This window comes from Cupressus sempervirens, chromosome 11 (assembly GCF_028749045.1).
Source record: "Cupressus sempervirens isolate cs-2001-9-10 chromosome 11, ASM2874904v1, whole genome shotgun sequence".
In the NCBI taxonomy this organism is placed as follows: Eukaryota; Viridiplantae; Streptophyta; class Pinopsida; order Cupressales; family Cupressaceae; genus Cupressus; species Cupressus sempervirens.
This window is the reverse complement of record NC_143128.1, coordinates 776772244-776789582: the sequence shown is the minus strand read 5'-3', so window position 1 is coordinate 776789582 and position 17339 is coordinate 776772244.

Sequence of the window (17339 nt, the reverse complement as noted above, 5' to 3'; positions counted from 1 at the left end):
ATTTTTTTGTAGATACACATTTAATGCATAGTAAAATTTGAAATGATTTAAGTATTGTAAGAAAGATAATTTATACCATTTGTTCATGTGAAGTGTCTTGAAGAACTAAAGAGATATTTCATAGTGGATTGAAGTGCAAAGGGATGTTTGTGAAGCGCAAAGCTGTAGAGGCCCTAAATCATGTTTTCAATATATTTTACAAAGTTTGAATCAAGTTTTTCAATGTTTATAGGTATAGTTTTAATGGCTAGTCAAACCATGTATGATGTCAGTGATAGACCATGATATTTTTTAGAAAAATCCATTTGTTTCACTTTTGGATGACCCATTGGGCACATTTTCACAAATTTTGAAGAATGTGCTTCAAGTTGAGGATATTATAAGCTATATTGACTACTAGATAGAAAGTATTGGTGATGAGGATATTCATTAGGATTTGGGAAAAATATTAACAATGACCTAACCTTGAAGTCTGAGTACATGCACCTAGATGGCTTATATCTAGTAAAGTATATGTTTTATACTAAGTTTGATAATCATGATTGAACATGATGATATGTTGTCGCTAGGTGATACATAGATAGTTATTGAAAATGATCTAATTCATAAGGTCATATAATTGAGTAATGAAGGCTATAATCCTTTTAATGAGAAGAATATTAGGAAGATGGTTGAGACAAACTTGAATACAAGGTTTGACAGAAGACACATGAATGTTGACTCTATTCAAGACAAAGGAGTAAAGCTACTAAGCAAGATATGAGGGTACAAGCTCAACCATGGATCAAGGGTTAACTCAATAACAAATTGAATTTTACATACAACTTATGTAATGGAAATTCAAGGGAGAAAAAATAATCTATGTGAGATTATTAGATTGCAATTGATAGATAACATTATAAATTTGAAGAAGAAAAATATTGTAATTTTAGATTTGAGTCCATACTAGCTCATTTATTCTTTTATGCTAGAAAGAAGTTTCTTGGAATGAAAAATTGGGATAGCAAGGAGTGCACAATGAAGATGGTGGCCCAATGCTATAGATCAAAGTTAGAGAATGTTAGAGATAATGACATAGATAGGATGATGAAGAGTTTCCAAATAGAGATGAAATAGAGGTATAGGATACCACCCTCCATGGTGGAGAAATATAATGATGAGATATGCTTCATGGTAGAGAAAGATAACACCTATATGGAAGATATGATAACAAGGGTAAAGTTCATAGACCCCATGGGATATGAGATGAGCACTAAGCTCATAAAAGCATATGCACAGATCATGTATGTAGGAGCATCATGGCTATAAGAGAAATCTTGCATCACCTAATTTTTTATTTATTTTTAGTCTTTCTATTTTAATAAGAACAAGTAGATGGGGGAAGTTTCTATTTTTAGGAACTTTCTATTTTTAGTAAGTTTTTCATATGAGTTTGGAATGTTCTCATTTTCTACATGAAGGTTCATTTTAGAGTTATAAACCTATCATAAAATCTCATTTCTCTAGCTTAAGTATCAGAGATGTTAGTACAGATTTTTGGTGGAAAATTTAGGAGAAAAATCTTCAAGATAACCATTAAAGGCCTTAGAGTTCCCATATAAGGTCCAAAAGCTCAATGGAAGGGCACTTGCCCCATTTTGAGTTTGAAGATTAGAAGCTGACATTTTTAAAAAGTAGCTATAATAGCCAATCAAAGTAATGGGACTCTATAAGTATTGTTAGGGTATGTTAGCCCTAGGTACTATGTTTCTATGTCTAGAACCTTCTTGGGTGGCATTAAATTACCTATTTAAGAAAAGCCCAAACATTGTCTAGAACAACTCTAGGTGGTAGTTTGTAGCATAGTCTTGTAGATTATTGTAATGAAGGCACCCATGTGGGTTAGCATATTGTACCTATGAATTCTATAATTTTGCATTTTTGGTGATAATAATAAGTCCATATTTTTTCTTGCATTTTTTTTGTTTCTCTATTTACTATAATGGGTTATGGTATTAAGGGGAGTACCCTTCATCAAGTGGTATTAGAGATAGAGTTCTTGAGTGTATGGACAGATTTCCAACTATGAAGTAGTTCACACTAGGACCATAGTTTGGGCTAAGCATGTAGATAGATCACTAATTGTGAGGTAGTTTGCACTAGGGTTTTAGTGAAAGTGAAAAAATTCCTCCATAGAGAGAGCATGGAAAAAGAGCTCTAAGTGTTATACTTGAGGGTTTTAGTACATTCCAAAGACAAATGTAAGCATTGGAACAATAAATGTGTAGATGAATAAATCTTTGTGTAAGAGATGAAAGTGAGGATGAGGAAGAAGTAAAAGAAAATGCCAAAACAGAGGCATTTCTAAACCCAAAGGAAGAGAGGCTTTTTAAGGCCATCTCCAAGATTAGAAAAAGACCTACATTTGAAGTTCCCACATGTTTGAAAAATATTAATCTAGAGGAAATAATCAATTGGATCAATTAATTAGAAGAGTACTTTGAGTATGAGGATATTGAGGATCTTAATAGGGTCAAGTTTGCAAAGACGAAATTGAAGGGACATACACAGATCTAGTGACAAGAGGTTCAGTTGGAGAAAAATAGAAAGAAAAAGGACAACATCATTAGATTGGATTATATGATAGCTAAATTGAAGAAATAGTTTATTCCCATAGATTATGAGCTTGATCTTTTGAAGAAAGTGCAAGTGTTGAAGCAAGTGGGAAAATCTATTCAAGAGTATACCAATAAGTTCTCCCGAGTTCTCATTCAAACCACCCATGTAGAAGTTGATAAGGAGAAAGTGGTATGTTATGTTAATGGGTTAAGGCAAAGTAGTTAGGACAAGTTGATTCTAGTCTAAATTAATAGTATTGAGAAGGCATACTAGTTTTCCCTAAGAGTTGAGAAGAAATTGAGAAACAATTTTGAAAATAAGAATACTAGAAGAGGTCATAGTGTAAGATTTGGTGGACGATCCTATGAAGGTCATAATGATGATTAGAAGAACAAGGATGAGGATGGTAGTAGTAGTAAGAACTAGAGGGGAAATAATTCCAATTGTTTCCATGATCAAAATAATAGAGATTGGAGAGGAAAAGACAGAGGACAAGGATCTGGAAGAGGAGGCTTTCGTGGAAAATTCTTTCACTATGGAGAAGAAAGACATAGATCATTTGAATGTTTCTAGCACCAAGGAAGGATAGATAAAAGAATAGAAGACTAGAAAAAAGTTGCACATGTTGCTGAAGATGCTAGATCATCATATTCTAAAGATTATAAAAGATGAGAAGTCCCAGTTAATAGAAGAGTTTTGTTGAGTGGTGAGAATGCATCTAATAAAAGGAGCTTGTTTCACACAAGGTGTAGATGTAAAGATTATTTTTGTGATGTGATAATTGATAGTGAAAGTACTTATAATCTGGTGTCAGAAATGATGGTCACAAAGTTGAAGTCAAAGAGATAGAAACACCTAAATCCACACCATATTGCTTGGGTGCAAGATGACCACAAGGTCATGGTCAATGAGTAGTGCTTAGTGAAGTTCAAGATTAGAAGCTACAAGGATGAGTTACTATGTGATATAATACCTATGGACATATGCTATATGTTGTTGGGTAGGCTATGGTAGTTTGATAGGCATGTTGTACACGATGGGTGACCAAATGCCTACACTCTAACCAAGGATGGATTGAAGCATAAGTTGAAGACATTGAGGGATATAGAAGAAAAAGTATGTAATGTGGCCAAAATGTGTTTTTTTATGGAAATGAGTTTCCCAAAGGTATGAAGCATGAGAATATGTGTTTTTCTATAATTCCAAAAGATAGTAAAGAAGAAGTAGAGGTGGTACTTGGAGAAGTTGCAAATATATTGGGAGAGTTTTCTTATATTGTATCAAATAATGTAACTAATGGCTTGCCCCCAGTGAGGAAGATCAGTCACCAAATAGATTTGGTTCTAGAAACTAGTTTTCCAAACAAGGTAGTGCATACTATGACACAAGCAAAAAATGAGAATTGAGTAGAAAAGTTCATGAGTTGTTACAGCAAGGGTTGATTTGAGAGTTTGAGTCCATGTGTTGCACTAGCCATATTAGTACTAAAGAAGAATGGAGAATGGAGGATGTGCACATATTTTCACACTATCAACAAGATCACAATCAAATATAGGTTTTCATTAGCAAGGATGGATGCTATTATGGACTATTTGAGTGAAGTAGAGTATTTCAAAAAGATAGATCTAAAGAGTGGGTACCATCAAATTCATATTAGAGAAGGTGATGAGTAGAAGACTACTTTCAAGACAAAAGAAGGATTGTATGAGTGGTTATTCATGCCTTTTGAGCTAACCAATGCACAAAGAACTTTAATGTGGCTCATGAATGAGGTACTAAAGGAGTTTCTAGGTAATTTTTTCATTTTTTACCTAGATGGTATTTTTTTTTTTAGTAAGCCATTAGCAGAACATTTGATCCATATTCAAAAGGTGTTTGATAAGTTAAGGGAAGAAAAGTTGTTGACAAACTTGAAGAAGTGTAGTTTTGTAAAGAAGGAGTTAGTGTACCTAGGATTTGTAGTCTTAGTAGAAGGTTTGAAAATGGAGTTAGAGAAAGTGAAGGCTATCCTTGAATGGCCTACTCCAAGAAGTGCGTCAGAGGTAACATCTTCTTATGGACTAGATAGTTTTTACTAAAAGTTCATAAGAGGTTTTGCAAATATTTGTGGACCCTTGACTGAAATAATAAGAGGGGATAGGAAATAATTTAAGTGGATTGTAGGAGTAGATACATGTTTTAATCTTTTGAAATATAAGGTTACTAAGTAGCCTATTTTAGCACTTCCTAATTTTAACAAGGTATTTCAAGTATATTGTGATGCTAGTGGTACCAAAATAGGAGTTGTTTTGAGCCAAGAAGTTAGACATGTTTCTTATTTTAGTTAGAATTTGAATGGTGCAAAAAAAATTCTATTTATGATCAAGAATTTTATTATATAGTTCAAGCATTGAAGAATTTGAGACACTATCTTCTTCCTAAGGAGTTTTTTTTGTTTACTGATCATCAAGCTTTGGAATATTTGTATAGTCAAAGAAAATTGAACCAAAGGCATTTGAAGTGGGTTGAGTTTTTGTAGAGTTATACATTTGTTTTGAAACACAAGATTAGGAAGCCTAACAAAGTTGCAGATGCTTTTAGTAGAAGACAACTTTTGGTGACATCAATGTAGATAGAGGTGGTTGGGTTCAAGGAACTAATTACACTATATCTAGATGATCCTAATTTTGGTGAAGTGTGAAAGGCTTGTACGGAACCTATTATACTTGACATGAAAAAGTGGTTGGATGTCATGATCCAAGATAGTATGTTGTTCAAAGGAGGTTAGTTTTACATTGCAAGAAGTTCAATGTGAGATAATCTCATCAAGGATAAGCATAGTGGAGGATTGGTTGGACATTTTTGCAGAGCTAAAACCACAACTTTGGTTGTTGAGAATTATTATTGGTCTTAGTTGCAGCAAGATGTGAAGAAGTTTGTATAGAGTTGCAAATCATGTTAGATGATGATAGGAGTAAAGAAGAAAATGGGGTTATATCATCCATTACCTATACTGGAGAATCCATGGGAGTATTTTGACATGGATTTTTTTCTTGGATTATTGAGGATGCAATGTGGGCATGATTTTATTATTGTAATGGTTGACAAGTTTTCAAAGATTGTACCCTTACAAGAAGACTAGTGATGTTGTTCATGTAGAATTTTTTTTTTTTAGAGAAGTGGTGAGACTATATGGTTTGCTAAAGAGTATAGTTTCATATCAACATATAATTTTTTTGGGTATTTCTAGCATACATTGTGGAATAATTTGAAGACAAATTTGAAGTTTAGTTCATCACATCATCCACTAATTGATGGACATATAGAGGTTGTGAATCATTGGATTAGAAACTTGCTACAATGTTTGGTTGGACTTAAACCAAATGGATGGGATCTGATTTTACCATAGATAGAATTTGCATATAATAATTCTATCAATACGAGTACTAGTAAATCCCATTCTAGATTGTATATGTGAGTAGTCCTAGAAATGCTTCTGAATTGTGATAGTTGGATAAAGGAGAGATGATTAGTGAGTAAATAGAAAAAATTTCCAAATGTTTGAAGAACATGTACGAGGAGGTGAGGAAGAACATCATAAAGATGAATACATAGTACAAGAATAGGGAAGATGTGAAAAGGAGGTATAAGGCATTTTAGATTGGAGATGAAGTCATGATTCATTTGAGAAAGGAGCATTTTCTAGTGGGTACATATAATAAGTTGAAGATGAAGAAGTTTGGACCATGCAAGATAGTGAAAAGGCATGATTGTAGAAATTATTGAAGTGGAGTTGATTGCTAAATTGAATATTTCACTAGTACTTAATATTTCAAATTTGACAGAATATTATGAAGGAGGTGCTGGAGATGAAGTTGCAAAAGCACAGTAGAGTATTCCAGTAACTAGTTTGACTAATAAGGAGATTTAGGAGATATTGGATAGTCGTGTTGGAAAAAGTATAAGGAACACAATTTGTGAAGAATACCTAGTCAAATGGAAAGGGAAGCCAATAGAAGATTCATCATGGCTAGCAAGGGAGGAGATTAACCATCTTGATTTTCCTCTAAACACCTAAGACATGATGGAGTCACCTCTCAAATTACCATGGGTGTCTGACACTAGAGTATCCTGGGTGTAAGAGCAATCTTGCATCACCCAAAAACATTTTTATTTATTTTTGGTCTTCTATTTTAATAAAGACTAGTAGTAGACATGGGGGTTGCTATTTTTGGGAAATTGCTATTTTTAGTAAGTTTTTATATGATCTTAGAATGTTCTCATTTTCTACATGTAGATTCATTTTAGGCTTATAAGCCTACCATAAAAATCTCATTGCTCTAGATTAAGTATTAGAGAAGTTATTGTAGGATTTTAATGGAAAGTTTAGAAGAAAAAAATTTAGGCTCACCATTGGAGGCCATAGAGTGCTTGGATGAGGTTTGAAAACTTGATGAAAGGTCCCTTGCATAGTTTCAAGACTATAGATCAAGAATTAGCATTTCTAAAAAGTTGTTATGATAGCCAATCAGAGTAATGATTTGAGAATTATGGGCTTCCAAAGTTGTGCTACCCAAAATTTCTAAAATAATTGTCAAAGATGTATTTGGCTGAGTCTATATGATTTTCTAGGGTCTATAGGCCCTAGATATTAAGTTTCAATGTCTAGAACCTTCTTAGGTAGCATAAAATTATCTATTTAAGAAAGGCGCAAACAATGGCTAGAACAACTCTAGGTCATAGTTCATAGCTTAGTCTTGCAGATTACTATAATGAAGGTATCCATGTGGGTTATCATATTTTACCTATGAATTCTATAATTCTTCATTTTATGGTGATAATAAGAAGTCAATATTATTTTCTGGCATTTTCTATTATTTTTTATTTTCTATTATGGGGTTATGGTATTAAGAGGAGCATCCTTCATCAATCATACTCCAATCTAAGAAGGATACAAAGTGCCCTAGATAGGGAACTTATGAGGAGAAAATGAGAATAGTTCACTCTAAAATACATAGGAAGGAAAGACAGAAAAAAGTGGAAAAGATGATTGATTCCATTCTCAAGGAATTAGGAATGACCCAAGAGGAATTCAATGAGGTAAAGGGCATAACACTAGAGATGAGAGCAAGTGGATAGTTTGAAGTGTTAGAAACAACTCCAATTGTATTAGCAGGACCTTTAGAAGGCATGATAGTAGCACAACCATGTGTACAACCCCCATTGTACCTTATGCAATAGTAGCACAAGTGCAACTTGTAAGGACATGAAGTGAGCAACCTAGAAGGAAGTAAGAGGTGGAAGCACCTATTGTGTAGAGGAAATTAGAGAGATTGGTGAAGGTGAAGTAAGAGCCTACACCATCACCAAAGAAAAGGGTCAAAAATACCTCCATTGGACCAAGTAAGAGGAGGAAGATGATAAAAGTAAGTGAATCTGAGAGTTTTGAGGATGAAGCTGGAGATAGGCCTATAGTGCAAGATGTGCAAGAAGGAAGAATTATAGCTAGAAAGAAAGAATGGAAACCAAAGGTAAAGAACCTTAACATGTAGATAATAAATGAAGATAATTTTGTTCAATTGAATAAGTATTATAATCCTTTTAGAAATATTGATAGAAGGCAGTTAGAAAATGCCATTGTATGCAATATGATTCTAAGGAATAAGAAGTTTGAGAACATTCAAAATATGATACCTAAAGACCTATATAATAGGTTAATAAACATGAAGAAAAGAGTATTAAAAGATCTAAGTTTGAGGATCACTATGATAAATAAATTCTATGAAATTGACTCTAAGGAAGACTTAAACAAAATGTTGAAGGGTATTGAACCCTTGTGGAGGAACAAAAGAAGAGAAATTATTCTAATGGGAGGCAATTATGAAGATGTTAGAAAGAGAGGATGTAATTATAAATTACTTGACCATAGTGCTAGAGGTAAGTGCATAGTCCAAACCTGTGAGCCCAGCCCATGTACAAGAATGTACACCTTCTAGTGAATAGGAAGAAGCAAAGGAGACACAACAAGCACTTTCACCATTGCACATTATTGTGGGTATTAAATCCATGCAAGTAGATAATATGGATATAACTATGGACACAAAAGAAAACCCATTTGCAACTTGTGGCCAAACCATTGTTGGCAATATTATAGCTTAATCTAGCTTAGATGATGATGGAGAAGAGGAGAAGAAGAAGAAATAAAAAGACAAGTAGAAGAAGAAGAAATAAACATAAAGGTTAGTAGAAGAAAAGAGATTGAAGGAAGAAAAGAAAAAGGAAGAAGATGAGAAGAGAAAGGAAGTGGAAAAGAAAAAGAAAGAAGAAGAGGAGAAGAAAAAGGAAGATTCTAAACTTAATCATAAGTGGAAGATTGTAATGAAAGAATCAACATTCTTTCCCAATCTAAAACACGTAGAGTCAGATATTAGAAAGCTAGTTTTCCAACATGAGGTTGACATACCTTATGTATCCCCAAAATTTATATCTATTGTGGTATGAGTAGCTAGCCCATCAACAACAATATCAAATGATGAAGATAAGAAAGGATTGATGAGCTCACTAAGAAAGTTGTCTAAGAAGAAAAAATCAATAAAGTCTTTGGAGAAGATATTAATTGAAGTATTAGATAGAATGTAGAAGATAGTTACTACAACTATAGACTTGTAGTCAAAAGCCAAGGAGTTGGTGAAAACCTTTGATGAGGAATTCATAGCTCTATTAGATGTAGCTTCAGTGCAAGCACAAGCTAAACATGATGCAACATTATTTAATATAGTATGCACCAATGTGAGGAATGATCTAAAGGAACTTGATGGAAGCATCAAGGAACTAAAAAAGAACATTAATTAAGGTGAAAGGTTATATGGATAGTGTGTGTTTTCATACAAGTACCTGACTAACATGGAGAGTCAAAAAATGGGTAAGTTGAGTGAACTTGAAACATTCACTACTAAGTTACAACTCCTAGAGACTAGTATTGAGGATTGTCGAGTAGAAGTTGAGAATATAAATGATGTGATTAGGGGCTTGGGATCTGATAAGGAGAAGGAAGAAACGACATTCTCTTATCTTAGAGAAATTTTGTTAGCAAAGATCATCATTTTGCAGAGGCAACTCAAGGAATATCTTGCAGCAAAGACTTCCTATGATAATTTTTCCTAGATTGATTTAAGCATAGTTGAAGTGGTGTCTTATAAACTATGCACACTAATTAGTATGTTAGATACAATGAAGGAGAACTAGAAGAAGGAAGTGGCAAGACTAAAACTTGTATATACAAACTACCTTTCCAAAATATCAAGTTGATTGGCAGCAAGCCACCCAGTTTTTGTTGATATAATTTTTGATATCTTTTGCATTGATGTCAAAGAGGGAGTAATATGTAAAGGAAAATTGTTAGTTGTCATTTATATATTGTAATGTGAAAGTAGAAGTATGCTTATGTATCAATGTAAAGGAGATATGACAAATGTAATGATCCATCAAAATGTGAATCAAATTGTTCTGTTTTAAAGGCAATTTTGTGTAGTTTCTTTTATTTGTTTTTTACTATGTATGACATCATTTTAGCACTTAGTCAATTTTCCCAAATGGTGCTATCAATTTCAAAGGGGGGAATTTTTGGAAATATGTTTAGATAGATGTATTGAGTCTTTTCATTTATGGAAACATATATTCAACATTTCATTTATGCATTTAGAGATAGAAAATTGTCTAGGTGTTTAACAATTTGTACCAACACAAATAGAAGATGTGGTGTTGGATGAATCACTGAGAATTAGCTCATGTGCAATTGAGAAAAGATCTATGATAGTTTCATGATGAAATATGCAAGTATGTTAATGTGTATGAATAGTAAAATATAAGTTACACTTTAAATACCAGTGCAAGTGTTTACAGAGTATAATAGAGTACAATAGAGAATTATATTTTACAACTTGAGGAATTATTATGGTAAAGAAATAATTAATAAGTCATGATGAGTTGAATATATGGATAATATTCCATAATTTATTTCATGTTATGACAAGCATGTGAAAGCATGAAGGATGACTAAGCAAGTGAATTAAAAATATGAGAGGTATAAGTAAAGATTTCACCTTGCAAAGATATGTGTCTGACATATATGATGAAATATGCAACATATATTGTATATGGAAGATTTTTGATTAATGATATAGAAACTACATTTTATGTATGATTAGAGAAAGTGCAAAATACAATAGACATAAAGTATTGTATGTATATCTATTCTTGTAAAGAACTAAATCATATAATTGCATGTTAGGGAAGTGGGCTCTTCTTGCATACATTTTATTTGATTCACCAAATCCTAACATGGTTGAGGAAACAAGGCCTAGTCCTCTAACAAGTACTTGAGACACTATATGTACTTCATAGACTCCTTACAGGGTCAATATCCTTAAAAGGATCCTATTGTTTGGTGAATCATCTAGTGGATATTATCCCCACTAGGGTTTTCCCTTGGCCAGGGTTTCCCTAGTAACAAATAATAGTGTTATGAGTTCTCTATGTGGATGGTTTAATTTCATATTCAAGTTATAAAGTAATTAAAAATATTCAGTTGTGGGCAAAAGTTTGTAAAATACTGACTCAGCCCCCTGCCCAATTATTATCTATTTCTAATTGCAAGTACCTTGGTATCGAACTAGTATGGAGCAACATCATAGAAAGAATAGATAAGAAAAGAGAAAATTGCAAAGGAAAATGGCTAAAAAAGGATGGAAAAGTCATAATTATTAATGCAATAATATCATGATTTTCCACATATAAAATGGCATGCCTCCCTTTAGGCAAAAGAGTGAATAAAATCATAGAAGAAGAAAATGAAAATTTTATTTGGAATAGTACAAATAATCACAAGAAAATGGCCTTAATAAAATGCAACAACATCTATAGACCAAAAGAATTAGGGGGCCTAGGTATCAAAAAAAATTATTAGCAAAATGAAGCATTGGGAGAAAATCTTTTTTGGTGACTATACAAGAGTAGGAGAACAAGTGGGAAAAAATCCTCTATAAAAAATACTTGAATGAAGTAGACCCATCATCACTTCTAAGCATCTGAAACCCAACTAAAGGATTAGTAGTTTGTAAATTTAAATATGAATTCCACCCCTTAATGAAAAAATATTTAACATAGGATTTATTTAGAGGAGAAGAAGCTCTATTCTAGGAAGATTCATGGGATGGACTTCCCCCTAGATAATTTGAACATTCCAAAAAATGTAGAAAATACCTTAGCAAACTAATGGGGATTAAAGGTACTAAACTATAAACAATCTTACATAGAAAATGGAATGGACATATGGGAATGAAAATCTTTGGAAAATATAAATCTTGAACACAAAGAGAAGGAGATCTTTGAGGAAATTCTCAAACAAAGAATGGTTAACCATAAAGATAGAAGTGAAAAACTAATCTAGGGAGCTTCCAAGGATGGAAAATATAGTGTGAAGAAAGTATAGAATATTATTATCCAATCTCAAATATGGGAAGAAATTAATATTCCACTCAATTTATGTTGGGGTCCTCCATGCCTACCAAAGGCAAGAATCTTCCTTTAGGTAGCAGTTCATTTTTTAAAAAAAAACTACAAATAGATTGAAGAAGATAGGATTTGGGGGACCCTCAAGATGTTACTTATGCAAAAATGATAACAAGGCATAAAACCACCTCCTTACCAATGCACATATGCCAAGGATTGCTAAGAGTGGCTTCATCAAAAACAAAAATGGACATCACCATTGATTAAAGATTTGGAGATTTTCTTAATGGGATGGCCAAAGGATAACTAAACCAAAATTTATAATAAATTATAGATAGTAAGTCTATCCATACTCATGTGGTAGATTTAGAAATAAAGGAACATATGTATATTCAGTGAGGTAGAACTCAAAATTTCATCTCTTTTAAATAAAGTAGAAGCAAGTACAACAAAAGTTATGAATAACCATTTAAGAGGAACAGTGAAAGAAGAAGGGACCTTTATAGAATGGGATGAAGAAATCACACTTAATTGGACAAATCTAATTAATACACCATTAGTATATAATAAGGCCAATCAATAAGCTAGGACTGATTGTAAATGGGAACCAACATTTAAAGGGTGGTTAAAGTTAAATTTTGATGGGGGCATAGAGGGGTAGTTTGGAGAAAATACGAATAAGTTGTATTATAAACATAGACTCTAGAAAATGAATCTAAAAAAGAAGGAAAACCTATGGGTATTATAACAAATAATTTAGCATAACTAGAAGCCCTCTAGGAGGGGTTTCAACTATGTTTAAATTTAGGAGTAAAGAAATTTATAATAGAAGGGGATTCTAAAATTATTTTGAATGCCATAAGAAAGAAGGCTATACCAAATCGGGTGATGCATTCAAAATTTGAAGAAATTAGGATTCAACACATCTACTAAGAAGGTAAAAAAGAGGTTGATTATCTTCAAATAGAGGAGCATATGGAGAGGATATTTTATTGCAACAAAATGAGTAGACCTCTAATAATCTCCATGTTTGAAAAGTGTGGAAGAATTTTATGACACATACTAGTAACTTCTAAAAGATAAAGACTTAACCTAATAAAAAAAATTGACAGATTTGAAATAATGTTTAAAAGGTATGCAATAAGTTATATCTACATTAAATACTTAGAGATGTAGAGATCATAAGATTAGATTTCTCCAAAAGGAATATAGATCTTCTTATGACTTAGCTAAGAACTAAAAACCAAACCTTTTTATTTTTTTCTAAAGTTACATTGTAAGATTTGTAAATCACAGGGAACTGAGAATGGATCATAACAACATGCCCAAATAATACCCTTAACTCATAAATGGTGATTAGATACTTGAGATTAATAATCTAAACAGTTCCTTTCAAAAACATAGGTATTCATGAACCATAGGTATAAGAATTTTGTATAGCTCTAATACCATGTAAGAATTTTCTTAAGGAAATAATTCAATGCTAACATCAAGAAGCTCAGTAAATAGCACAAGTGAGAGAAAAGATGATCAAATGAGAATGGATATTAGATGGTTGGATATTAGATAATTGGATGAATTCATTATAGAAGTGCCTTGTATATAAAGGCAACTGATATGACTAGGAGTCAATAAAGAGGTAATCATAACAACTAAGAACATGTCCACCAAGAGTGGATTATCCACTATTGTGCATAAGGATCAATATAAAAGTTACACCATGAAAACTGAATGATATTTATCCCTTGAGGAAGAAATTATGGCATGGATGTACAAAATAATCCTCTCCAATCAATAGGAAGAACTCTTAGAATGTAATTTGTCTTAGGAAACTACAAAGAAATCTACAACACATGAGTATGATTAACCATGCAATCTAAAATCTCAACTGAAGAATGAGATTCATGTAAAGTAATGTCCAAAGACTCAAATGTATTCTCTAAATTGAAAGGGAACTCCTCCAAATGTTTTAAGAAAGTATCCACAATCATGTCAAACTTGAAAGAAATATCAAGTGGAGAATCATGAGGGTTAGATTGTTCCCTCTCAACAATTGAAGAATCGTCATCCTCAATAAAGAGAAGATGTATATCATCAATAGTATCTCCCATATCCTTAATGTAGAACTCCACAAACAAATTTTCAATGTTTGTCAAGAAGTAATCCCAAGGAATTGAGTCTAGAAGATAATGAATATCTTGCTACATTGAATCATGTGAATCTATGACTATGTGAATACACACATCATCAAGAGCAACAATAGATGCAATATCAATTGGACAATTAGTAGCTACAATTAGAGGTAAAATATCTTTTGGGAACAAAGGAACATGTGTATCTCCATACATCTTCCAAAGATAGATCCAAATATCATAAAAATCAATTGAATCCATAACCTCCATATCCATATGTAGAAAGATTTCGTGAAAAATGATAGTAACAGTGTCACCATTGTATGAAAGTCATTTCACATATGGAAATGCATTATTCTCACTAAGATATGTGAGAACTAATTCACTCTATTTATTATAGTTTTGTGTTTTCAAGGTAATTAAATCTTCCTCATCCATGATTTACTAATCAATGCAAACCCCCAAAATAGGTTTTTTATGCTTTATGCTAAGTGCATGTACAATTGTCACTTGTCAAAATGAACCAAAGTGGACTTCTGATTTGATGTTTACAATTGAAAATATGAAGCTATATATGACTCAACAAGATAAGACACAAGAACTCTCAAGGATCTACTTAATTATAAGTGCCAATATAGGCCAAAATTGACCAAATGCTAAAAGTAATATGTCTACTCAAAATTACTCAAAACTGATATCAGATTTGGAAAGTAGACAAAAAATTATGCACTTTCAAAAAAATAGCACATGAATATGTGTTCATATGAGCCCAAATGAAGCCTTTCAAGTTGTGAAAATCAGGATTGGCAATTTTCTAAAAAAATTAGGAATAGAGATCTCAAACAACCTGCACCAATGTGTAGATCACAAAATTCTACCCCAAAATAGAATAAATTGCTCAAAAAAAGGAGTCTGTATGAGGGAGATATCACTATTTGAAAATCACCTCTATAATTATTTTTCCTGAATCATTGCCACCACTCCTCCAAAAATCAAATGACTCTAGATTTCACCTTAGATGTCCAATTTTGATGAAACAAAAGTTAATTTGGGGGTTTTTGACCTTTTGAATGTGATATCAATATCTAATTTGCACCAGCAAGCTCCAATCTTTACCTGCAAAAAAAAATCTCTCTAATGGCTATGCAATGAAATTCCTATGGCTCTAATACCATGCAAGAATTTTATATAGCTTGGATACCATGTAAGAATTTGGTATAGCTCTAATACCATGTAAGAATTTTACTAAGGCAATAATTTAATGCAAAGATGAAGAAGCTTAGTAGATAGCACAAGAGAGGAAAAAGATTATCAAATGAGAATAGATATTAGATGATTGGATATTAGATAATTGGATGAATACATTATAGAAGTTCCTTGTAAATAAAGGCAACTGATATCAGTAGGAGTCAACAAAGAGATAAGTATAACAACTAAGCATATGTCCACCAAGAGTGGATTATCTTCCATTGTGCATGAATGTATATGCAACAATGAGAGGATAAGAATGTAAAGGTGTATCTCATAAAGAGATGTAGTAGACAACATGTGCTCAATTGGAGTGCAAACTACTATGTTGTCTACATGACAACTCATATGAATATGCATCATCCTATGAAAACTTAAGTAAAGTGTAAATAGTAAATACTTATTTACACTAAAAATAAATATATTTACCTTCATTCATCACATCTCATATAATACCCTAATTTTTAGTGATAGTAGCTAGGTTTTCTAGGCCAGAATTCATATAAACCTAAAATAATTTAATGAAGAGATTCTTGTTCCACTCGATATTTAATCCCTATCCAGGACTGATATTATAAAAATTGAATGAGACACCAAGTGATAAGTTGTATTTGTTTTACTCTATTTGCTAACTATTTGATAGTTGTTAAAATGGTCATTTAAATCACTTAGAAACCCTAACTTTTTTTAGTACATATTTCAGGGAATTGATACATCGGATATATAATAGTAGTGAATATTGGGATTAATACAAGGAAATTTTTAATTTTCCTAATAATACTAACATTTCAAGTTAGCTTCAACACTATGACAATATGTGGAAAGGAACAAAGAAAAAACATATTCATGGGAGACCCCAATGTAATTAGGCATATTCATTATGAATTACATTGAAGAAGACACACCCAAAGCCCCCAGATACTATGAATAAGGAAGACTATTGTTCTCTTAAAAATATGGCATTATGTAATATAAAACCAATATATAAATAGACTAGGGTATGCCCCTTTTAAATTTTAAAAGTGTATAGGATGAAAGTCTTGGGCAAGACTGGGGGTTTTATCTATGTTCTTTCCTATTAGTTCCCATTTAAATGGAGAAATATGTAATTTTAATTTATAACTCTCTTTATATAAGAAAAGGCTTTGGTTTTCAACCGATAAAAAAACTACATTCCTTTCACACAAAATTAGTAGGCCTCACATTTTAAGAAAAATCTCTCATAAAAATGTACTACTCACTTTCACAATATTATCAAAATTTAAATGACAAAAAAATTATGCCACAACAAATTGTTGTCAACCTTAGCAACCAAACATGTCATCTATGTAGGATTTAATTAAAAAACATTAGCTATGGATCTTGTGCTAGTAGAAATCATCTTACCATTCTTATGCTTGAAAATGCATTTATTTTCTATGAACTACAATAAATATTCCTAAGAAACTAGTTCTCCAACACTTCAAATATTATGTGAACTACAATTGATATCCCTGATCAACTAGCACTCCAACACTTAAAATATTATGTTTTAGTCCATCAACAAAGTAAACATTTCCAATGTTAGTTTTACAATGAAAATTAATAGATCATATTCCCTTACTATGACAAGCCACATTGTTGCCAACTCTAACAATTCCTCCATCACAACTATTGAACTTTTCAAATTTAGTCATATAATGTGAACAACCAATCTTTATAATCAAATCAACTTTCTTCTCAACTTGTGACCCTAGTGATTTTTCTTCTTTAACTTCTTTTTCAGAATGTTCTTCTTTTATAGCAATAAATCTTAACTCATCATCACTTTCACTCTTTTCATTTTATTGATCATCACCATTTTCATACAAAAATTATCTAGGCTTTCTAAAC